This window comes from Suncus etruscus, chromosome 6, assembly GCF_024139225.1.
Source record: "Suncus etruscus isolate mSunEtr1 chromosome 6, mSunEtr1.pri.cur, whole genome shotgun sequence".
NCBI lineage: Eukaryota > Metazoa > Chordata > Mammalia > Eulipotyphla > Soricidae > Suncus > Suncus etruscus.
The window spans coordinates 75,468,858-75,494,816 of record NC_064853.1 but is presented as its reverse complement, the minus strand read 5'-3'; the positions used below and the strand labels follow the sequence as shown (position 1 = coordinate 75,494,816).

Here is a 25,959-nt window from a genome sequence, read left to right as displayed (position 1 = left end):
ATTCTAGATTCCTATTTGTTTTAATGATAGGTAGAAATGATTATTATTTCTAATAAATACTTCCATCTGGTCAAAAATGAAGGGATTGTCTGCCAAAGTGAGAATAGAACAAAATTATATCTTATGTCAAAGGCCTTTACTTTTCTTGAATAGCATATAATTTCTAAGTGCTGAGAATTGAATGCAATCTATTAAGCAAGGATTAAGAAGTTGTGGGTTTAAAAATTATTATCAAAGAAGGATTCAAAAGGAATGGTAGAAATAAGCAAGTAGAAATAACACAGTGATGATCCATCAAGCTGAATTTTTAACAGTTACATCCTACTGGGATCCTGGGAGCTATTTATAGACTTGACATTATTGTTCAAAGAACATTTAGAATTAACACCATCCTTATTTTCAAATTCTGCCTGGAGTTGTTTGCATACACCTTACTATTTATGCTATAAAAAGCTATTTTATCTGTGTACATATTATCTTGCAGACGAATTAAATGTAAAGTACTTTTGAATATTTATTCAGTGTGTGAGACATTTTTTGCTTGTTTGTTCTAAATGTGGAAGCAGTCTTAGAGGTTTGTTCAGTGGTTTATTTGGGAGTTCTAATATTCAATTAAACAGATAACATGAGCTTTTTTTCTTTTTTTTTTTAGTTTTTGGGTCACACCCGGTGGTGGTCAGGGGTTACTCTTGGCTCTGCACTCAGAAATTGCTCCTGGCTTAAGGGAATGTTATGGGACACCAGGAGATCGAACCGCGGTCCTTCCTAGGCTAGCGCACGCAAAGCAGATGCCTTACCATTTGCGCCAACACTCTGGTACCTAAATAACTCTCATTTTGCAGAAAATATAGACAAAAGTAAAACATTGCAGCTATTACTCCAATGCAGTGATTCCTGCTAAATCTCTGTTATATACTTATTGATACTTGCTAAGGATTTCTAGTACTCCACCAAAATTGTAGGAAAAACAAGAAGCAGATTTAAAAAATTGAAATATTCTCTAACACATGTGACCACAATAATAGCATTTAACTCAGGGAGCTTTTCTTTTAATCTTATTTTTCCCAGGGAACTGGCCCCTGAAGATGCAATTTCAGTAGATTTATAGAGTATATTAAATATTTCACAATACTTAACATTCTATGTTTTGATCTATTGCTACCTTTGAAATAGAGTCTTGTGGGGAAGGAACAATTTAAATAAACAAAAACAATAACAGCAGCAACAAAATATTTATGTAACTTTCAGATGAGCATTAGAACACAACTGTGGACACAAGAGAACTGGAATGACTTATGTATTATTTATGAGTCATCTCTGAGGGAATGGTTTAGCTAACTACTTTAAGATTAGAATGTCAAACCATTTGGAGACAAGGGAAAAATAGGCAAAAGAAGACTTTGCAGAGAGAAAGCAGTAAGGAAATGAAAGAACAGTAAGGAATAAAAAAGGAAAAGGGAAGAGTTAATAGATAGGCAAAGCTCAATCCTAAGGCCTTTAAGATATGATTCCAATGGTTAGAAGATTTATAAGACCCAAATGAGTTTTTTAAATTCTATGAGGATTGTCTCACAAGAGGTGCTCAGGAAGCCCTGGAACCCCAGTCTTGGCCACTTACAAGGCATGTGCCTTACTCCTGTACTAGCTCACTGTCCCTAATATATGCCATTTTAACAGATCATTCCTGCTAAACTTTGGTGAATGGACTGCTAAAGGGCAAGAGATATAATTGAAGCACACTAGGAAGCTAGTATGGTTTTTACAAAGAAAACAATGTTGGCTAATTATAGGCTGGTTTTACTGAAATAGAAAAAAAATGTAGAAATATCCAATGTACATTGTGGAGGAATGATTAAAAGATGTTACCCTGATGAATGTGACCAATACAGATATAAAATACCTACGGATGCTGCAGAGATTTTTAGTCTTTTTTTTATTACATGTTGAATGTTGAATGAATACAGTACACATTTTCTTGCTTATATCTCTCGACAGATTCTCAAGGTTGTCACAAAGCAGCTATGTAGATCTGTTTTCCCAAAAAGAGTCTGAAGAGGTTACTGAGAGATCAAAATATGCTATTAAAAGGATCAATTAATATATGAATAATGGTAGCTAGATTTTAAGTAATTTAGCATAGGGTAGCATAGATAGATGTCAAAATAAGCTTCTGTAGAATTGAAAAAAATCAAGCAATTGAATAAATCAAACAAAACAAACTCAGACTGAAATTCCTATGGAACAATAAACCTCCACAAATAGCTAGAGCAATCCTTGGGAATAATAAGGCGGGAAGCATCACTTTCTCCAACTGCCAACTCTAATATAAAATGGTAGTAATTAAAATAGCATGGCATTAAAATCGAGACAGGTTATCAGGTCAGTGGAAAGGACTTGAATATACTGAGTCAGAATTTCAGGTATATGGTCAATTAATCTTTGACAAAGGGACAAGAAATAAGAAGTAGTGCAAGGAAAGCCTCTTCAAAAAGTACTGATGGGAAACTGGTCATCTACATGCAAAAGAATGAAACCATATTTTTTTCAACATCTATCAAAAAAGTCAAATCAAAATTGTTTAAAGGCCTTGATATTAGACCTGAAATTATAAGGTACAGAGAGGAAAATGTAGAAATAATTCTTCATAACATTGAAGTTAAGGGCATCTTCAAGGATGAAATAAATGCCACTGTACAAGTACATGGAACCAAAGATGAACTAAAGTGGAATATATTAAGCTTAGAAACTTTTGCTCTGCAAAGTAAATGAGGACCATGATACAAAGACTGTACACAGATAAGGAGAAACTACCCTCCCTAATATCCATCTGATAAGGGTTAATATCTAATATATATCTAATATGTAATATATAAGACACTAGTAGAACGTAATAAAAATAACAAAATTTTATTCAAAAATTGAGAGATAAACAGTAACTTCCTCGAAGAAGAAATACAGATGGCTAATAAGGAGATGCCAATCAAAACAACAATGATATATCACCCTATAGAGATCGGCACAAATTACAAACAACAACCAGTGCTAGTACAGATGTGGAAGAAATTCTGATTCACAGCTGATGGAAATGTCGACTGGTTCAGCCTTTGTGAAAAACAATATGGGTACTCCTCAAAAACCTAAAAATTGAACTCCCATGTGATCCAATAGTACCACTCCTGGGAATATGTCCTAGAAACTGCAAAACACAAAGCAGAAAAGGTATCTGCACTCCTATGTTCATTGCAGTACTATTAACATTAACCAGAATCTGGAAACAATCCAAGTGTCCAAGAACAGGTGAGTGGATAAAGAAACCTTGATACATATACCTAATGGAATACTACACAGCTATTGGGAAAATGAAGTTAGGAAATTTACTTAATATGGATGGATAAGGAGAACATTAGTTTGAACAAAATTAGTCTGAAGGAGAAAAGTAGACAGAATTATCACACTCATTTGTGGGATATTAAAAACTAGATAGTATGGTAACAATAGTAAAATATCAATAGATACAAAGTGCAGGAGGACTGGTTCATGATAGGAAGCTTGCCATAAAGAGTATGAGAGTGCAGTTAGGGTAGAGAGAGACCCCCATGTCAATGCAAGTTGGATCAAATAGCTTTGGACAAGAACTGGGTGCTGGGCCTGGAGAGATAGCACAGCGGCGTTTACCTTGCAAGCAGCTGATCCAGAACCAAAGATGGTTGGTTCGAATCCCGGTGTCCCATATGGTCCCCGTGCCTGCCAGGAGCTATTTCTGAGCAGACAGCCAGAAGTAACCCCTGAGCAACGCCGGGTGTGGCCCCCAAAAAAACAAAACAAAACAAAACAAAACAAAAAAAAAACAAGAACTGGGTGCTGAAAAGAGGTAAAGTTATATACATGATACTCCTTTAGTAACAGTATTGCAAACCACAGTGTCTAAATGGAAAAAGGGAGATGTGAAAGAGAGAGAGAGAGAGGGAGGAAGGGAGAGAGAGAGAGAGAGAGAGAGAGAGAGAGAGAGAGAGAGAGAGAGAGAGAGAGAGGAAGGGAGAGAGAGAGAGAGAGGAACAATGTCTGCCTAAGAGGACAGACAGGGAGAGGGCAGCATGGGAGCATGGGTGGAAGTAGGAAACTGGGAACATTTTTGGTGGAAAATGTTCACTAGTGAAGGGATGGATGTTGGTTATGGTATGAATGAAACTCAATCATAAACAACTTTGTAGTTGTATCTCATGGTTTTATCTGAAAAAAAAAATCCTAAACCTAGATCATGAAGACAAAAGAATTACTGACAGGAAGGTCATAGAGTTAATTGGCTATAGATAGTTATAAACTAGAACTCTGGTGGAAATCATAATGTAGCATATATATGTTTAAATATTTATGAAATAAAGCTATAATGCTATCCATTTGAAAATTATATACTTTTATAAATTGCTACAAAATTGATTTTAAAATACACTAAATTTAATTTTTAAAGAGTGAACTTTATTCTCCTTGCGGCCAGGGTCATCTAGCTTTTCAATCTTACCTTGCAACCCTTCATTCTTAATGTTTATGGTATATGATGAAAATTAATAATTATAAAAGTGAAAAGGCAGTTAGAATTTCAGATAAGAAATATTTTATTTTTATGTTTATCTTATAAACAGTGTATAAGAATTTTGTTTTTATCTAACTTGTTCAAGTTCTACTCTATGGTTCTCACTATTTATATGCTCGATTTTTTTTTACCAATCATTTTGTGAAAGTCATCTATTCTATTGGCGAACTTATAAATTTAATTAGAAGTTTCTTTGTAGTTTAGTGCCTTTCTAGGCTAAAATCATGTGAGGAAAATATTTCACCAACATTTCATTCTATGCTTCTGTAAGTGAGAACATTTATAGGACAAAAGGAAGTTTATAACATAATAGAATCATTCAAAATAAACACTGTTATAGGAAGTAGTGCATAGAGATGAGGGAAAAATAGAAACAAAAGTGAGTAAAATCAAATGAAATACTATATCATAGAATTAGTTATACAAGGAAACTCAAGCATATTTTATAAAATTTTCCTTCATATTGTTTCTCTTTATATGTATTATCAGAAGCAAGATCTTTAGGGGGCCACACCCAGCAGTGCTAGGGTTTACATCTGTCTCTTATCTCAGAGGTCATTCTTAGCAGTGCTCAAGAGACAATATGTAATGCTGAGGTTCAAACCTTGGTCAGTCATCTGCAAAATACAATGCCGTCTTTACTGTGCTATTGCCAGAGCCCCAGAAACAAGATTTTTATGGAGAGATATATCAAATAATAGCTTTATTATTATGAGATATATACAGCAGCAATTCTACTTTAAAAGTATAGACTAATATTTTACATAAAGAGGGCTAAGTGTAGGACAATTTTAACAATACAGAAAAAATATTAAAGACAAATAATTCTAGATTAAATTATACATAGGGCAGACATATATATGTCAAATATATATGACATATATGACATCTATATGATAAATATACATAGGACAGTACATATAGTAGCCCAGTGATTTTTCAGACAAGCCAGTGAGCCTCTTTCAGGCTCTCACTGATTTTCTCTTTTTGGTAAATACTTAATTTTTATCAACTGTTATCACCAACAATAAGGCAGAGGTATAATATATTTAGTATTGATGGTGAAAATGATGCTACATGCACTGAGATGATCCTAATAGTCCATGGTCTGGGATTCCCAGTGAAGGAAAAAATGACTGATTTTTTAAAATAAATAAAAGATCGTTTTTGAACAGAGATATTTCTCGGCACACTGAGAGCATAATTTGCTTTTAGGAAGAATAGGTTTTATACCTGGCACTACATATTCTGAGCACTAAAAGAGTGAGCCTAGAACATGGAGCTAAGAGTTGACCTTCATCACCATTGGGTATGGCCCCAAGTAAAGCAAAATTTAATTAAAAAAATTTTAAATGAGGGTTTGGAGTAGTGGCACAAGCAGTAGGGCGTTAGCCTTACATGTGCTAATCTAGGATGGACTGTGGTTCAATCCACCACAGTCCCATATGGTTCCCCAAGCCAGAAATGACTTCTGAGTGCATAGGTAGGATTAACCCCTGAGCATCACTGGGTGTGGCCCAAAAAACAAAATTACTCTAAAGAACTTGTGCAAGTAGCTCAGAAAAAAAAAAAAAGATAAAAATGACTATTAATTATGTGTTAAAGTATTGAATGTATTGAACTAAAGGTAAAAGTAAAGTACATTTTGGTAGAAATAAATGTACATAATATATTAGCAAATGTGAACATTTTCAATTTGATTAATAACTTTTGAGTATTTTAAGATGAGTATTAGGTAATAGCAAAATGGAACATTATGAGCAACTTCTGAAAATTACAAATATTATTTTCCAACTATATTCTTCAGAAAACTTTTGCTCATGAGAAAAGGTTTTAACTTTTTCAATTATTACTACTATTGTTAATACTATTACTATATTACTTTGAGTAATATAATAATTTTCTTTTATTTAAATATGCAATTTTTAAAGAAATATAAAGTCATGGAAACATTTAAATGATACAAAATCAAGAACTTGGTACCATTAAAATGCAGTTAGAAAATTCACTAGAGAGAAGTTACTTTTAAAAAACAACTAAAAAGTGAAATTTCTGACTATGGATATGAATAAAAAATTCAAAGAATTTATATGATGAAAGTATGAAAGAATATTTTAGTAAAACTATGGGGCCGGCGAGGTGGCGCTAGAGGTAAGGTGTCTGCCTTGCAAGCACTAGCCAAGGAAGGACCACGGTTCAATTCCCCGGCATCCCATATGGTCCCACCAAGCCAGGGGCAATTTCTGAGCGCTTAGCCAGGAATAACCCTGAGCATCAAACGGGTGTGGGCCGAAAAACCAAAAAAAAAAAAAAAAAGAATATTTTAGTAAAACTAGAAAATCATTATATTCTTGGGGTTAGAGTGATTGCACACAGCTGGCCTGGGTTTGATCCTTAGCAGCGCATATGGTCCCTGGTACTCCACCAGAAGTAATTCTTGAGCTTAGAGCCAAGAGTAACCACTGAGAACTAACAGAGTGCCTGCTCTCTTCCACCCATATTCCCCAAATATCTCCCTCCCACCCTACCCCAAGTTCAATTCTGTAGGTCAATAAGATCAATCTCTTATTATGTTCTCTTTGGCTATTTGTTATTTCTGTACTATGTATCTTTATTTTTAAGATTTTTGATAGCCCATTTTTTAAATTCATACAATCCTTTTAATTTATATTTTTTGTATCATTTCCAAGTGTTTGAATTTTTCTACATTTCTGTTTGTTATTTAATTTCATTTTCAAGCATGATGTGATCTGCCCATTTATGCCAAAAAATTTGCCAGTACTTTTAATAGTAAAAGGGAAATAATTTATGATGAAAAAAGATAATGCTTCCCATGTCCTTTGAATACAAAGATCAGGTTATAGTTAGCATTTTATATATAGAGAGAAAATAGTTTTCTCCAAATTGGGGTTGGGGTCATTTGTTTATCAACAATTACTTTGACTTCAGAGTCATTTGAGGTTACTTTTAGGATGACTCAATATCTGATGTAACTAGTTTTATTTATTTAATGGTGAATGAGGACAGAATTTACTTGTTTACTGAAAATCGTCAACTAAAAACTAAAGAAATTAATGCCATAGATTACTCTTATTGATGTAATTAATAGTCTATATTTTATGTGTTAAAACTGACTTCATATTTGCATAGCCACTAAAATAGAAAATATTTCTCTTAATTATTTTAGAATTTAATTTCATGATTCTTACTAAAGAGCATTACTCAGTGTTTGCTTCTAAAATTGGTATTTAAAGCATGAATCAAAATGTTTCTAAATTGAGTTACATTTTCACCTGGTGACCTTCTGCCAATATATTTGTGTAATTTTGATGTTAGTGGATTTAGTTTGTGTTGTTAAGGTGTAAAAGTTTGTTATTGGGAGGTAATTACAGTAAAGCTACTTAATTATTGATTTCTCCAACATAGCAGGACTGACATTTTAGCAAATATAATGAAGTCAAAGATATGCATTAACAGAATGAGAATGGAATAAATGTGCATTTTAAACGAATGCATGAATCATTTTAATAGATATGCAGTAATTATCCAGGAAGTGACTTTTTTCATAAATGACATTAACTATTCAGATTAAGTGGCAGAACTGTAACATGTAAGGATGCTATGAAAGTGTTTAGAATCCTAAAAAAATTATTAAAAACTTCATGTTTAACGGGGCTTCTTTATGTAGCCCTTCTCTTTCATTACCCGTTATCAAAAGCAGTCTGTTCTGAAGTATTTACACTGGCTGTGCTTCGTTCTTTATTTAGTAAAACAGATTCTGGCTTTGCATATTTGTCCGATATCTATAAATAAATGTAGCTCCTTCTTGTCTTGAAAAGAATGACTCTGCATTTTCTACTGAATGAAAATATCAGCTCAGAACCAGCAAGGAGTTTGCAGCCTTGCTGAGTTCTCACTTTTCACTTGTGGTTTATCTGCCTTTCTGATTTCTTGCCACAATGAACATACATCTGAATCCATGATAATGAGCCCTTTACAAGACTAAAAGAAGTGCTTACACATCCCAAAACGTGTTAGTTTCTGAAGAATTGCTTCTGGTCAAAACATATTTGGAAGAATAATCTGAACTGTCTTCAGAATTACTAGATGCGGCCCACAAAAAGACAATGTTCATTTAATATAGGTACCATGATTTTTGACATTAAATCAAGTGATAAAGCTGAAAAACCACTATATCAGACTAGCTTTCTTTGAAATAATTCCAACCACATTTCTTACATTACTGCATGAACACAAAGCAAATTTTTCATTACTTAGATGAAAGAAGGCAATGCAAATTCTAAAGAGAGTCGCAAAGTTTCAAAGTTTTGTGACCTGGGTCATGAAAAGCTATTTAGTATCTTAGGGAAAAAAAAAGATCAAAGACAGCAGAATGTTAGAACTGCTCTAGAGAACTATGCTTTTCAAAATCGCAAGAGGACTTGGTGGAAGGAAAGAGTTCCCAAGGCAGTAGTGGAAGAAAATTCACACTCTGTGCAGGGTGAGATGCTGGGATACTGTATGCACGAAGCCCTAACACTAACACTATTTTAAATAGTGCTTCAAAAAAAAGTCTTAAAATTAGATGTAGCATAATTGAAAAAATATGAATACTGAAAAGAAAATTATGACACAAAGAAATATACATAATCTATTAGTAAATGTAAATCTACTTAAGCTGATGAGTAACTCGAGTATTTTATAATGGATAACTTTTGCATATTTGGAATACAGAAAAATGGAACAAATCTGATTTGTGGCAATGCCAAAGATCTTCAAAATATGTTCTTTAGGAATCTTTTGCTCATCAGAATAATCAGAATAGTTTCATAAATTTTTTTCACTTTTACTACTTATTGGGATTTATAATAATTTTCTTGATGCATGTGTAATTCTTTTTCGTTGGTTTTTGTTTTGGGGTGTTTTTGTTTGTTTGTTTGTTTAGTTTTGGGTTTTTTTTTTTTTTTGGGTGTTTGGGTCACACCCGGCGGCGCTCAGGGGTTACTCCTGGCTCTATGGTCAGAAATCGCTCCTGACAGGCTCAGGGGACCATATGGGAAACAGGATTAGAACCACTCTCCGTTGAATGCAAAGCAAACGCCTTGCCTCCATGCTATCTCTCCAGACTCACATGTGTAATTCTTAAAGAATTTATATAGTGGGCTCTTGTCTGGAAGTATGTAAATCTAAAATGATATAAAATCAAAATGGAACTGGCAGAAGAGCTGAGTAGTGGTGTGAGGTGGCAAGTAATCTGCACCAGGCCCGCAGCCCTGATCGGAACTAACAGCAGGGCTTATCAACAGCATAGTGAATGTCCCCAACCCCAGAAGAAGTAAGTGATCTGTGCAGGTCCTTGGCCCAGAACAGAAGCAACAGGAGGGCTGACATGAGGCATGGCATTCCCCTCAACCTCTGCACAGCAGCCTCATGAATATCCTCTAGTTAATGAACCTCGCACAACACTTAGAAAACTTAGAAAACATACTGCAAAGGACACAGTGGGAAACAATGCAGAACACCACCTTGCTTAGAGAATGATGAAGGTAGCTCTGCAGAACCAACAAGTGTTAATTAACTATATAGCCTCTCCAATAAATACATTAGAGAAGAAATCTGTAAAATGCTCAAAGAACTCAAATAACTGTGGAACAAACTGAATGAATCACAAAATAAGAATCAAGAAGATATGAAAGTGAAATGGGACAACTTTAAATTGAATAACAGGACTTAAAATCTTGGTAGGTAAAATGAAAACCTTACTGGAAAGCCTTTACAACAGAATCAAGGTGGCTGAGGACAGAATCAGTGAGTTGGAAGATGAGAAGCATAACAATTCCATACAACAGAAGAGGTTGGAAAAGAATCTTAAAACAAATGATCAGACATTGGAAAATATCCACAAAAAAACAAACAAAAATATAATTTTTAATAAACTCAACAGAAACAACATAAGAATTATTGGAGTCCCAAAGACCTAGGAATAAAATCTTCATGAATAATCAACAGCCAAAGATATCATTGCAGAGAATTTCCTAGAGTTAAAGAGTGCAGGCTTCAGGCCAGAGAGATGGCATGGAGGTAAGGCATGTGCCTTTCATGCAGAAGGTCATTGGTTCGAATCCTGGCATCCCACATGGTCCCCCCAGCTTGCCAGAGTGATTTCTAAGTAGTAAAGCCAGTAACCCCCTCTGCACTAAGCTGCAGTGTAACCCAAAACCAAAAAAAAAAAAAAAAGTGCAGGCAACCAAACTCTACATGCATGAAAAAAAATAAAATAAAATAAAATAAAAAGAACCCTAAAACACATCCAAATCACATTGATGAATGCCATAGGCAGGGGTAGAATATTGAAGAAAGAAAGAATAAAAAAAGAAAATACATCCAAAGGAGCATCTTTAAGATTTATAATAGATTTTTCTCAAAGCCTGAAAGCCCAAAGGCAGTGGTGGGATATAGTGACAAAACTCAATTAAATGAATTATTCGCCAAGAATACTTCACCCAACCAGACTTATATTCAGGTTTAAAGGAAGGATACACAGGTTCATGGATAAAATCACAGCTTAGAAACTTAAGAAATTCAAAATCAGCCTTAAAAGATGAACTGAAAGGTCTACTTTAAGACCAGACAGACAAATAGACACACCAAACTTATACAAAAATATGACACTAAATCCCAAGACTATTATCTCAGTCAATAGACTAAATGCATAGATAAAACACAGAGTAGTAAAATGAATCAAATCACTGAATCCAATGTTAAGTTGCCTACAAGAAACATATCTAAGTAGTCAGAGCAATCATAGACTCAAAGTGAAAGGTTGGAAAACATTCAAGCAAACAACTCACTTATAACAGCTGAGGTGGACATATTTATATCAGATGACACAGACTTTAGACTTAAAAAAGTCACAAGAACAGAGATGGGCATTTCTGAATAATCAAGGGATATTTACAACAAGAAGAAAATATATGCACCCAAAATATTTGAAACATATCTGCACCAGCAAAATATTTAAAACAATTGCTGACAAATTTTCAAAAAGATATAAATAGCAACAAAATAAGTGGGACTTCAGTGTGGTCTTATCATCGCTTGATTTGTCAACCAGGCTAAAACTTAACAAGAATATCTTGGCTTTGAAAAAAATAAATAGAAGATAGTGGCTTAATAGGTAGGTATAGATTTTTTCTTTTATAGAAAACTGAATACACATTCTCTGAACGCACATGAGAAATTTTCCAAGATAGACCACATAGTGGGCCATAATAAATACAAACCTCTATTAAATTAAGAGGATAGACATTGTTCCTACTATCTTCTCAGATAACAATCACTGAAAATAGAGATGATTACAAGAACACAAGGAATAATAACTTTAAAAACATAGAAATTAGACAGCTCAGTACTAAACAACCAGTGGGTCAGAAATAAAATCAAAGACTAAATCAAAATGTTCCTGAAAACAAACAAGAATAAAGACATGAATCATCAGAATTTATGGAACACAACAAAAGCAGTACTAAGAGGAAAATTATTAGCTTTGAAAGCCCTTATCAGGAAGAAAAGGCCTAAAAATATAACCTAATGGAACAACTTATAAAATTGGAAATTGATCAAGAAAAATGAACCAAAAATAAACAGAAGTAAATATAAAGCAGAAAGCAGAAATTAATGTATTGGAAGCCTCCCAAAAACAACAGGAAAGATCAATGAAAGAGTTGGTTCTTTGAAAAAATTAAGAAGATTGATAAACCACTAGCAATACTCAAAAGAAAGGGAGAGAAACTTACAAACCAAATTAAAAATGAAAAGGGGAGATTACTACAAATACTACAGAAATCAAAGGGTAAATAGAGATTACTTTGAGAAACTCTATACCACAATACAAGAGAACTTGAAAGAAATGGTTAAATTCTTGGATTCTTATAACCTTCCAAGTTCGAACCAAGGTAATCTGGCATATTGTAAAAGGCCTATCACTATTAAGTAAATTAAAATGGTAATCAAAATTCTTCTCCAAATCAAAAGCCCAGGCTCAGATAGATTCACTAATGGGTTCTTTCAAATCTTTCAAGATGATCTACTAGCAATCCTTTTCAGGATCTTCCAGGAAATTGAAAGAAGAGAAACACTCCCAAATAGTTTTGAGGAGCTAACATCACCCTACCAAAATCAAACAGTAATTCAGAGAGAGAGAGAGAGAGAGAGAGAGAGAGAGAGAGAGAGAGACAGAGAGAGAGACAGAGAGAGAGAACTATAAGACCATTATCTCTGAAGAACACAGATGCAAAGATTCTCAAAAATATCCTAGCATATAGGATGCGACTTCTCATCAAGAAGGTCATAAACCATGACCAAATATTATTTATTTCCTATATTCAAAAAGTTAACATACACATGTCAATCAATGTAATATATGATATCAACAAAAGAATAAAACTATACAATTATATCAATAGAGGCAAAGAAAGCATTAGATAAGATTTAACACATATTCATAACAAAAACACTCAACAAGATGGGAATGAAAGGAACTTTTCCCAATATAGTCAAGACCACTTACCACAAGCCCATGGCAAATATTATTCTCAATGGAGAATAACTGAAAGCCTTTCCTTTAAAATCTGGCACACATCCCCTTTTAGTGCGCCTATAAAACATTGTTTACTGAAAGCACTGGCCTTAGCATTCTGGCTAGAAAAAGATATCAAGGACATCCAGATAGGAAAGAAAGAAGTCAAGTTATCACTTTTTGCAGATGACATGATACTATATTTAGGAAATCCTAAATAAATTACTGAAAAGCTCCTAGACACAAAAGATTCATATAACAAATTGGCAGGATACAATATTGACATGCAAAAATCAATGGCCTTTTTGTACACAAACAATGATAGAAAAGAGACATTAAACAAACAATCTCATTGACAGCTGTACCACAGAAAATTCCAAATACTTTGGAATTAAGTTAAACTAAAGAAATGGAGGACCTGTACAAAGTAAACGACAAAAAACTGCTTCAAGAAATAAAAGAGGACATAAGGAAATGGAGACATATACTCTGTACATCAATTGGGAGGATTAACATTATTGAAATGCAGAATTCCTCTAAAGCATTGTACAGATGTAATGCTATCCTTTTAAGAATACCCATGACATTCTTCAATGACATTGATCAAACACTTCTTAAATTTATTTGAAACAATAAAACCCAAAATTAGCTAAAGCAACCCTTAAATAAAAAAGAGATGGATGCATCAATTTCCCCAACATTAAATTTACTACAAAGTAATAATCAATAAAAAAGCATGGTATTGGAATAAAGGCAGACTCTCAGATAAATGGAATTAGCTTGAGTATTCAGAGTGATCCTCGTATATCAAATCAATCTTTGAGAAGTTCAGGAAACACAAAATAGAGCAAAGAAAGCCTCTTTAACCAGTGTTGTTGGGATAACTGGTCAACTACATTAAAAAAAAAGCAACTCAGACCTCTATCTAACTCTATGCCCACAGGGCAAATCAAAATGGATTAAAGATCTTGATAACATATAGCAACCTATAAGTTATATAGAAGAAAATATAGGCAAAACATTCATGATATTGAGACTAAAGGCATCTTTAAGGAGGAAATACTACTGTCCAAACAAGTGGAATCAGAAATAAATAAATGGAACTACATTAAAATGAAAAGCTTTTGTACTTTAGAGGAAACAGTGATGAGAATATATGTCACCCTTGGAATGGGAGATACTATTCATCCAATGACCATAAAATAAGGTGCTAATATATAAGATATGAAAGGTATGGATAAAGCTTAAGAAGAAAAAAAATCTAACTCCATCAAAAATGTGGAGAGGAAATGAAATTTTCTCAAAGAAGACATATAGATGGCGGAAAGAACATGAAAAATGCTCCTCATCACTAATAAGTATGAAGTGCAAATCAGAACAACAATGAGGTATCATCTCATGCCACAGAGATCAGAACACATCACAAAGAACAAGAACAACAGGTTTTGGCATGGATGTGATGAGAAAGAAACTTTCATTCACTGCTGGTGGGAATACCATCTAGTCCAGCCTTTATGGAAAACAATATGGATATTTCTCAAAAAAAAAAAACTGGAAATTGAACTACCATGTGATCCAGCAATACCACTACTATAGATATACCTCAGGATTTCAAAATCACAGTACAAAAATGCCCTTTGCATTCTCATGTTTATTTCAGCACAGTTTACAATAGCCAGAATCTGGAAAGAATCCAGGTGCCAGGCAATAGATAAATGGCTAAAGATACTGTAGTACATCTACACAAAGGAATACTATGCAGCTGTTAGAAAAACGAAGTCATAAAATTTACCTAGATATGAATGGACACAGAGATATTTTTGTTATGAGTCAGAGGGAGAGTGAAAGACACAGAATAGTCTAACTCATTTGTTTAAGTAAAATATAATACAGTATAATAATAAAATACCCAGAGACAATACAGATGTGGGGGGAAGGATTAGCCTACGATATGAAGCTTACCATAAAGAGTGGTCAGTGCAGTTAGAGAAAGAAAGTGCAGTGAGAGAGAAAAAAAGAATTCCTGGCCTGAAGAAAGGCAGGGTATGGAGAGAAGGGAAATGGAGGACACTGATGGTGGGAAATTTGCACTGGTGGTAGGGCATTTGCTTTGCATGCAGCTGACCCAGGATGGACCAGTTAGATCCCCAGCGTCCCTTATGGTCTCCCAAGCCAGGAGCGATTTCTGAGTGCATAGCCAGGAGTAACCCCTGAGCATCACCTGGTGTGGCACCAAAACCAAAAAATAAAAAATAAATAAAATAAGATGATGTAAAATCAATATCTTATTACCATTAATATACAGTTAGAAAATTCACTAGAGTGAAGAAATTATTTTTCATAAACAGTCAAAAAGCAACATATTTAACTATTAAAATTAATAAAAAATTCAAAGGATTTATGTGATGAAATCATAAAAAATATTCTAAAATAACTAGAAATCTTTCAATTTTAGTGAGTGGAGCAATAGAAAAGCAATTACAGCTCTTGCCTTGCACACAGAGGACCCATGTATGGTCCTGAGTTTATTCTATGGTCCCCTGCATCCTCTTATGTTTGATTACTGAGCTCAGAGCCAACAATAATCCCTGAGCATCGTTGGGTGTGTTCCCAAACCCAAAAATAAATAAATAAATTATTATATTATTGTTATTATAAAATCACACTATCATACATGGACAGAGCTCTCTATGAAATGATAAATTTAGTGTTATATTTAAATTTATTTGTTTTTAAATAGGAATCACATATGATAGTGATATAGGTTCCATAGCAATTCTTAGAAAAGTTTATCCTAGGGGACCAGAGAGATAGCATGGAGATAAGGCATTTGCCTTTCATGCAGAAGGTCATTTGTTCAAACCCCGGCATCTCATATGGGCCCCTGAGCCTTCCAAGAGCGATTTCTGAGCGTGGAGCAGGAGTAACCCCTGAGCACTGTGTGACCCCAAGAAAGAAAGAAAGAAAGAAAGAAAGAAAGAAAGAAAGAAAGAAAGAAAGAAAGAAAGAAAGAAAGAAAGAAAGAAAGAAAGAAAGAAAGAAAGAAAGAAAGAAAGAAAGAAAGAAAGAAAGAAAGAAAGAAAGAAAGAAAGAAAGAAAGAGAGAGAGAGAGAGAGAGAGAGAGAGAGAGAAAGAAAGAAAGAAAGAAAGAAAGAAAGAAAGAAAGAAAGAAAGAAAGAAAGAAAGAAAGAAAGAAAGAAAGAAAGAAAGAAAGAAAGAAAGAGAGAAAGAAAGAGAGAAAGGAAGAGAGAAAGGAAGAAAGAAAGAAAGAAAGAAAGAAAGAAAGAAAGAAAGAAAGAAAGAAAGAAAGAAAGAGAGAAAGGAAGAGAGAAAGGAAGAGAGAAAGGAAGAAAGAAAGAAAAAAGTTTATCCTAGTGCATGTTTATGTTTATAGCCATAAGGCCATGCACAATATATAATATTGCATACAAGGAAATATCACAACAAAATCAAACAATTAGTCTCAGAGATCATGAGAACTATAACTGATGCTTTATGTGGACTAATCTGTGTCAGGGATCCAATTCAAGGTTTTATACAAATTAGGCATGATTTGTACCACTTGAATCACCTCTGGACCCTAAAATCTGTGTATTTTTAATTTAATAAAATTAATAATTATTCTAATTTAATTATTTATAAAATTAATAAATTAATAAAAATTAACTATGAAAAATAAGTATGATTTATATATGAATACAATTTTGTGAAATAAGGATTATGTGTTAGAAATAAATATAATCAGTATAAAAATGTCATATGAAGTTGTACAAAAGTTAGAGACAGATCTATAGTGTGGTGAGCTAGAGCCTTGCATATGGCCAATGTAGTTTCACTTTCATATGATCCCATGAGCCTCACCGGGAGTAATACCTGTACACAGAGCCAGGATTAACTCCTGAGCACCACCAGATGTGGTACCAATTGAAAAGTTCTAAAGTTCCATTATTAGAGACTGTTCCCAAATTTTCCAGGTGACATTCAACTCATTAAGAAAAGAGAGTGTATAAATCTCCTGGGGAGTTTTCTGTTGATTAGTGAATCTTGAATTTTAGTGTGAGGAATGAGTCTGAGTGACCTGGTGAATTGGTTATAAACAATTACCTGGACCACAATTTCAGATTCCGATTCAGTGGATCTGACATAAGGTCTAAGAATCTACATTTTTCATAGTTTCTTTTTTTTTTTTTTTTTTTTGGGGGGTTTTGGGCCACACCCGGTAACGCTCAGGGGTTACTCCTGGCTATGTGCTCAGAAGTTGCTCCTGGCTTGGGGGACCATATGGGACACCGGGGGGTTCGAACCGCAGTCCGTCCAAGGCTAGCGCAGGCAAGGCAGGCACCTTACCTTCAGCGCCACCGCCCGGCCCCTTTTTATAGTTTCTTATAGCATCATAAGGATGCTAATGATGTTGGCCCAGAAAACATATAATGGATATTACATATCTAGAAAGTGTGGATTCTCATATTGAATCTTCTTATTTGATTGAATTTTGTTATGTTGTTGCTTGGGTTTGTTGTTTGTTTTGCTTGTTTATTTTGTTTTTGGTTCATACAAGGTCACTCTCCTGACTGAGCTCAGAAAACACTCCTAGCAGGCAAAGGAAACCGAATGGGATGCCAGGGATCAAACCTAGGTCAATTGTGTGGAAGGCAAATACCCTACACTCTGTGCTATCTCTCTGGTCCATATTTGTTATTTTTTAGGTTTTTTTTTTGCATGTTCATCAGATGTGGCAATTTGAAATGAAAGATTCTGTGTGTATAGACAAACATTTTTCTGTCTCCTAAATAAAATAAAATCCACTGTTTTGTTAAATCTATATATTTAGTTTGGCTCACTCAGAGATGGTTTTAAAGAGTATTAAATATTGACCATCTCTTAATGGTCATGATACATTTAAATGCTTCTAGATACTTTCTAATGCCCTAATTTTAGTTTAGAAATTAAATAAATTTTAGAAATTAAATTGACTTTATAGTATCCCAGGAAACCAAAGTATATTAAGAACATTTGGATTTACATCTGTCTATAATACTAATTTCAATGCTAAGTTTATATGAAACATAAGAAGGGCAAAACTGTATTCTTTAAAACAAGAGTAGTAAGTATGCAATGGAAATTTACTGTAATAAGATACTATTCAAGAGGACAGGCAAGATGGCAAACCCCTGACTATATCATATATCTCTTATGTTTATCTCTTATTATATCAGTATGTTATTAGGGTTATATTAATTGTTCTGGTTCAGAATTTTTGAAAACTTGAGATCATGAACAATAACAAGCAGCAAACATCCAATTTTATTTCATTTTCCTTTTCATTTTAAATTTTTTTGGCATAATGCTTTGTTTTGTTCTTTTAGTTTTTCACTTATTCTGGATCTCCTTTGGGGGTATTACATAGCATATGGAAAAAATACAAAACATCATAAAAAAATAATTCCTCTTACCAAGTAGCGCCCCTTTTCCCCACCCACATCTGCAGTTTGGGCATAAAACCTGAGCAAACAGGCATTGCACTAGACCGTGTCGCCAGCAAAGTAAGCCATGGTCGGGTTACCAAGGAAATGGATTCTTGTGTTTTGTTTTCCATACCAAGGCCATTTTTTTTCTTTTTTCTAAGGATCAAATATAGTGGTTCATTAGTTATTCTGGCTGATCTCAGCTTCCGCTGTGCATGCTCTTGTCTTGCTAGCCTCACACTCCAGGGGTTTGCTAGAACAAGGTTAGTACTTGGAATCACGGTCAGAAGCAAATTGATTACAAGTAAAAGATGTAAAACTTTTCTGTCGCTATCCCTTTTAGGCCTCAAGTTAGACAGGCTGTTTGCATCAGATGAAGCTGTATTTCTTAATTTTTTTGCAGTTATCCTAAGAGAGAACATTGTTGCTCTCAAACGATATACATGTATCAACTTAATTATAATTAGATAGACAGACTGATGTACCATTGAAAATAGCTGAACTCTTTATATAAATAACTAGTTTTCTTATTTCCAAATTCCTCTCTAACTCATCTGATATAACTTAAATATTGTTAAAAACAATAATAAATATCTCCTATGTTGCACAATCCTAGGAGTTGCTCTTTATACAGATGTTGCTATGAATACTACCTTAGAGCATGCTAAAATTACAACTTTCCCAACCATAACCAACACAATGTAAGGTCAAGTGAGGTTGGGGAGAGGTGTATCTTGACTGGTATAAAATTTCTTCGAGAAAATATTCTACGAGAAAAAAGTTGCAACTATGGCTTCATACATATTATTAAGAACTCAAAGTATACTTCCTTTACTTTAGAGACCTTAATAAAAACATCAAAGATCAGCAAAGAGAATAAAATAAATTTAGCGTGGGGTAGAGATCAAAGTTCAAGAAAAGCTTTTTTGAGATGACATTTTATTTGGAATTTTCAGAATGCATCCTACTTTGATGGGGGGTGGACATTACAGAGCTGGTAACAAAAATTTCACTGTTGATCACACTGATCTGGAATGAATGCTAACTGAAAATCACTTAAACACTTTTCTCTTGTAATTTGAAGAACACAAATGATGCCTTCTCTGTCAGTGAAAGAGCATTCTTCTCTAAATTGTTTAATCTGTACTTTGGATTTATTAAGATATGTATGGCTTGTCTTGGGAGTCTGAGTAATCACTGGCATTGTACAGGAGAATACATTTGCATGACATTAAAAGAATGTCAAGTTGTCTTTCAAAACTAGTCATAGATAAAAGAGTAACCAGTGCCTGAGCTATCTCTGAGTGCTGACTGTGGGAACATCTAGGAATTGCATTTGCTGTACTGTATGCATACATTTCAATCACCCCAAAAGACTTCCTGTACACAAAAGGCTAGATGGTCCTACCTCTCAGTCATAATGCCACATTAGCATTTCTATTCTCTTGTTTTGTGGTCATAAGAAGCTGGGAGTTTTGCAGGGAAACATTTCTCAACCTATATACACAAAAGGGGGTATTTTGAGCCTTCTGAAGTGCACCATCTCGGTGGGGGGAGTTCTGTTCAAATACTTCATCTTGCACCTCTACATCTCTAGAAACTGCAAAGAGAGCAATTTAGAAAAGCAGAAATAGATGTATGTATTCAAAAAAAGGAGGCTAAGTAAGATGTATAGGGAAAATGGCATTCAGCACTTGTATTGCCTTATTTGAAAATTTTTCTGCAAAGGCCCATATGAATACTAAGATAATATAGTCTCTTTGACCTCTTCAACTGTAATTTTGGCTGAGGATACTATTTGAAGAACTGACCAACATAAATTGTGCTATCCAATTTTATAATTTTAATGTATTTTTAGTGTTTTCATCTAATTGTTGCAAAATTTGGTTTAAAAAATTTCAGGAATATAATAATGCATTTTAAGGCATTTTAATTAATTAAATTAATTAAACTTTTTAATATTTTATTGACTATCCTAGCTTTAGTTCCACCATTAGGTCCTGATTTTTACATTAAACACCTCATTGATATTGATTTTATATTTTTTTTAGTTTACTGTGTAACTTTTCATCTACTTTTCAAAAAATGTTTTATTTAAACCATTGTGATTTACAAAATAGTTGGATTTTAGAAATGCAATGTTTCAAGACCAATCCCACCACCTACTGTTTTAACCTTCCTTTATCAATATTCTCAGAGTCCATCATTTCCTTCCCCAGCCTACCAGCACAAGAGGCCCATTTTTTATTTTGGCTGTTAAAATTTGGGTCTCATGATTTCATTGTTTATTGCGCACGCAATTAAAAAAGAATTGCACTTGGTGTTAGAGTTGGCTGTGAAATAAAATTTGGTTTTGATATGTTTGATATATTAAATTGAAAAAAAGTCGCATTTTATAATTAAGTCCTTGAGGCTGGAGCAATAGTATAGTGGCTGGGCATTTACTTTGCATGTGGCTGACATAGATTTGATCCCCATAATTGCATATGGTTCTCCAAAAGCCAGCAGGCAGGAATAATTCCTGACCACAGAGCAAGGAGTAATACCTAAGCACAGTTAGATATAATCCAAAAGCAATAATAACAATAATAATAGGGACCGGAGAAGTGGCTCTAGAGGTAAGGCGTCTGCCTTGCAAGCACTAGCCTATGATGGACCAAAGTTCAATCACCTGGCGTCCCATATGGTCCCCCCAAGTCAGGGGTGATTTCTGAGTACAGAGCCAGGAGAAACCCTGAGCGTCAAATAGGTGTGGCCAACAAAACCAAATAATAATAATAATAATAATAATAATAATAAAGTTTACCTAATTTCTCTATCTAAATTAGGAATAATTAGGATTCTACTTATTTGGAATTCCAGTGGTATAAGCAGAGTGCCAGGTATTTTGCAATTGTCTGGTTACAAATGTCTGGTTATATTTAGATACATTTAATCACCTACCTAGAATTCAAGAATTCTTTAGCAATAGTTATAGCCAAACATAGCTAGTAGATAAAATAAAAAGATAATGCTGACAGACAAGTTGATATAATTTCCTCCCAAATCAAGCACTAGGCCTTCCTCAGTTTACAAGCTCCCCTTAAAACACACATATTAAGATTCATTTTTAAATATTAATATTAATTAATTTATATACCTATTATATAATTAGAAAATATGACTGTAGTTAACAATAAGCTAAAGAATTAGCAATATATTTTCTTATCAAGCATAATAGGAGCCTGACTTTGATTAGATAGCAATGCTATTCCTAAAAAACAAATTCACCTGTCACTTTATTATAGCAACTGTACTTTTAAAATTTCTATTCTCAGATTAGCTATGAGATAGTGTAACACCCAAACTTTCTACTGATCATAATGATCATAATGAGTAAGATCATCACTGATCATAATGAGTAAGAAGTTCTCACCAGATGATGTCTTTTTTTACTAGTAAATCTAAAGTTTTCTATGACATAGACTGAGACAGCTCCTTAGTTAAAATTATAAAAGCATCTTGCTTAGAACCAAGGAAATATGGGCAAGCAACAGGATTCTTCTGCCAGCCTAATCACAATCTGTAAATTATATTGGCAGGTTTCTAGCCTCAAAAATTTTCCTTTTTCATTTTAACACTGAGCAACAGTCCTCAATCTACTGTTTGCCTCAAAATTTTCTGAAATGTTTAATAAAATAACCTCCTGACTTCTATCACCAGATTTCTGGATTCAGTAGGTCTAGAGGAGGGTATCAGAAGTTGTATGTGATCTGTGAAGCTGTTGGTGATCTGAAACAATACTGTGAAACCCCATATGTGCATGAGAAGTTCTCATGCTTATTTTACCTTGTCTTTACCATGCCCTAATAAAATGCTGCTTGATTTTGAAGAGCTGGCAAAAATAAAAAAACACTTTAGTCATATAAATCAGTGACTATATAAATTAAATTAGTCATATAAATAAGGAACTGTTTCTACATTTATTCCAAGAGGGGGTTAAATTTGAAAATTTTTGGAGAGGGGCACCATGAGACCAGGAAGCCAGTTAGGCTAAGGGGCAATATAGGAACAGGAAGAAAACAAAATCAGATGAGAGTTTAGAGAATGATTTAAAACTGTTGTTATAGACTACGCTGAATTTTCACTTGAATAACATTTGCTAGTACATCTTTAGGAATATGAAGTACTCTACATTTTTGTATAGAAGCAACTTTTTGAAAAGTATGTGGATCATGAAAGAAATACCAAGCTATATTAACATTTTCTTTGTAGTTAAGAGGTTAATGATGAGTAACTTAATTTTTTTCTCAAGCACCATCAGAAAATCAATATTTGATTTAAATCTAAAGGCACAATTCAAAAATGATCTGAATTGCTTTTTTAAACTTAGAATTTTCCAAATATTCATATTTTTATGACCATCCCTCTTTTGAAAAAGGTTTTACTTTTTGCTTGTAGTATGTAAAGTCTGCCTTGAAAAAGCAACAGAACTTATGATTATTAGCTTTATGATTATTATGCAATACTTACAATAAGATAATACCAACCCTAATCATTAAAATAGTTATAATCATTAACATTTAGCTAATAATGATCACATATTATGTGCTACCATACTCTGTATATTCCTAATACTCACAATCTCCTAAAATGACTTGCTGCTATTTTTCATAGTAGATATGAACAATCATCAAGTAATATTGATAATTTCTATAAAATATTTTAGTTCAGTAAGATGATAGAACTGGGATTTGTACCCTTGCTTTTAAAATGTATATTATTTCCAAACTAATGTGGTTGATGTTTTTGTTTTGTTTTTCTTTTTTTGGTTTTCTTTCATTTTTGTTGCTTTTATAAATTACTAATTGTAGTGAAATATAAAAAATGATCATTAGACTCATGTTATGTCCAATAAAAATGTTGCATTAAATCTGAAGAATATGAATTAGACAAGAATAAGAGAAACATTTTTGGGGAAATAACAGAGACCATCAGTATAACGTTTTCTTAATGGGAAGACTGTGAGTTACAGATTAAACATGTTGAACTAGCTGGAGAAAAATTTAGCTAAAATGGAATAGATGATGATGGCATAGTTGAGGCTATATCATATGGTTCTTGGGTTGGCTAATTACCTATAGGCATACTTGAGGGTGGGATCGATTTTCCCTAACATAGATGTTTGACATCTGGATCTGCCTGCATGTGTGCATGCCTCTATGACAAAAATTTCCAGTGTCATCTTTTCTCATTGATACTCACATGCCAAGAATGCCCAATTCAGTGACTTCTAACTACAGAGGCATGCAACTATATTTACCTGTGGACCTTCTTTCATAATGTCAGCTCACTTAGCCTTTGGATGCAGCAAGTAAAAGGAGCTAGAGATATGATATCATCTATTTTGAGACTTTAGCTAAACTTCCCCCATGATATTGATGCTTTAATATACCTCAAAGGCTTACAGGGACCTTAAAAATTGACACTAGAAATCCAGACAAGCTTATGTCTTGGATAACAGTTCTCAGAGATATAGCAACTATTCACTCCTTTACATCTCTCCCTGAACCCTGTAATCCTGAAAGATATCAATATTGCTTTCCTTCCCTACCTAGATTTCCAGTTTCTCAAAAACTAATGTTTCTGAAGAATGTTTTCAAATAAAATGATTAAACCTAAATCTATGTCTCTGAATTCAAATTTCAGGGAGACTTGTTCTTGGGATCAGAACTATATATAGTACAGTGGGAAGGTACTTGGCTTTCACACACCCTGCCTGGGTTTAATTCCTGGCACCCTTTATAGTCCCAAAGCCTACCAGGAGTGGACTCTGAATAAGCCTTGAGCAACACTGGGCATAGCTCCACAACAAAAACCAATTTTAAAAAATAAAATGAAGCTTACCACAATAGTGGTGAGTGCAGTTAGAGAAATCAGTACACTAACAATTATCATGACAATTGTAATGAGGAGAGAAATAGAATGCCTGCCTCAAATATAGGCAGGGGGTGGTGGAGGAGGGAGATGGGGGGCATTGGTGGTGGAAATATTGCACTGGTGAAGGGAGGTGTTCTTTTCTATAACTGAAACCCAACTACAAACATGTTTGTAATCATGTTGCTTAAACAAAGATATTGTGGAAAAACGGATTATTTCCAACGATGTACAATATGAATTAATTATAATCTTTTAGAAATAAAAAGTCAATAATTACATAAATTAAGCATTGACTTAAGACTTGCTGAAGGTTTTGAAATGTGATTTGGGTGAATGGTTTAAAAATTATCTTAGTTTCTGAGTCTAGTATAGTAATACAGAGAGGGAGAGAGAGTTATGAGGACTAGAGAATCAAAGAATCAAATTTACTTCTATTATTGTGTGTGCTTGTTTTTGGTTTTTTTATTTGGGGGGGGGGTTGGGTCATACTCAGCAAAGCTCAGGGGTTACTCCTGGCTCTGCACTCAGAAATTACTCCTCGCAGGCCAGGCTCAGGGGACCATATTGGGATGCCAGGATTCCAACTAGGGTCCGTCCTGTGTTGGCATGCAAGGCAAACACCCTATTGCTGTGCTATTGCTCCGACCCCTGTTTTTTTTTTTTAAGGTGGGACAGACAGTTTAATTTAGAGTTTAAATTTAGAGCATCAGTGCAGAAGATGTTAAAATAAAAATAAAGAATGTGTGTAAGATAGGTGAAAGAATCATGTGGGATTGATGTTGACTGAGTTGATTCTGTTATGGTGGAGACAAGAGAGGGAGGAAACAAATAATTTTCTTAGAGAATTGGGAATAGAGTAGCATCCTTGACAGTTTTGGTTTCTGTCTAATTTGTTAGCTTCTGCTTACAGGGTGTTATTTATTGTTCTTGAGAGTATCCTAAAGCAACCATATTTAGTTCATCAAAATGAAACTCATTTCTCTAAGAGAACTCTGTTAAAGCTATTGTGATATAGTCAGTACTTCATATGAGCCCATTGTTTTTTTCTAGCCCTCATATATATCTTATGTATACTCATATATTTCTCTTGATCCTGCATTAAAAATTTCAAATATGGTGTTTTTAGATTATATATGAAATTTTTTCTTAACAGTAACACTTTTGAATGGTCAAAGCTTGTCACTTTTAATATAACAAAGCCAAGAACTGTTTAACAATGGTGCTTGTTTTTCTACATCTACCTTTGTTTGATTAAGATATTAAAACACGGGCCCGGAGTGAGCACAGCGGCGTTTGCCTTGCAAGCAGCCAAACCAAGACCAAAGGTGGTTGGTTTGAATCCCGGTGTCCCATATGGTCCCCCGTGCCTGCCAGGAGCTATTTCTGAGCAGACAGCCAGTAGTAAC

At 34.0% G+C, this 25,959-nt stretch overlaps 1 protein-coding gene across 1 annotated transcript in view; it reads left to right on the top strand.

Moving 5' to 3' along the window:
* MACROD2 (mono-ADP ribosylhydrolase 2) overlaps positions 1 to 25,959 on the top strand; it is a 2,173,194-nt gene that overhangs the window by 1,811,812 nt on the left and 335,423 nt on the right. The window lies entirely within an intron of this gene.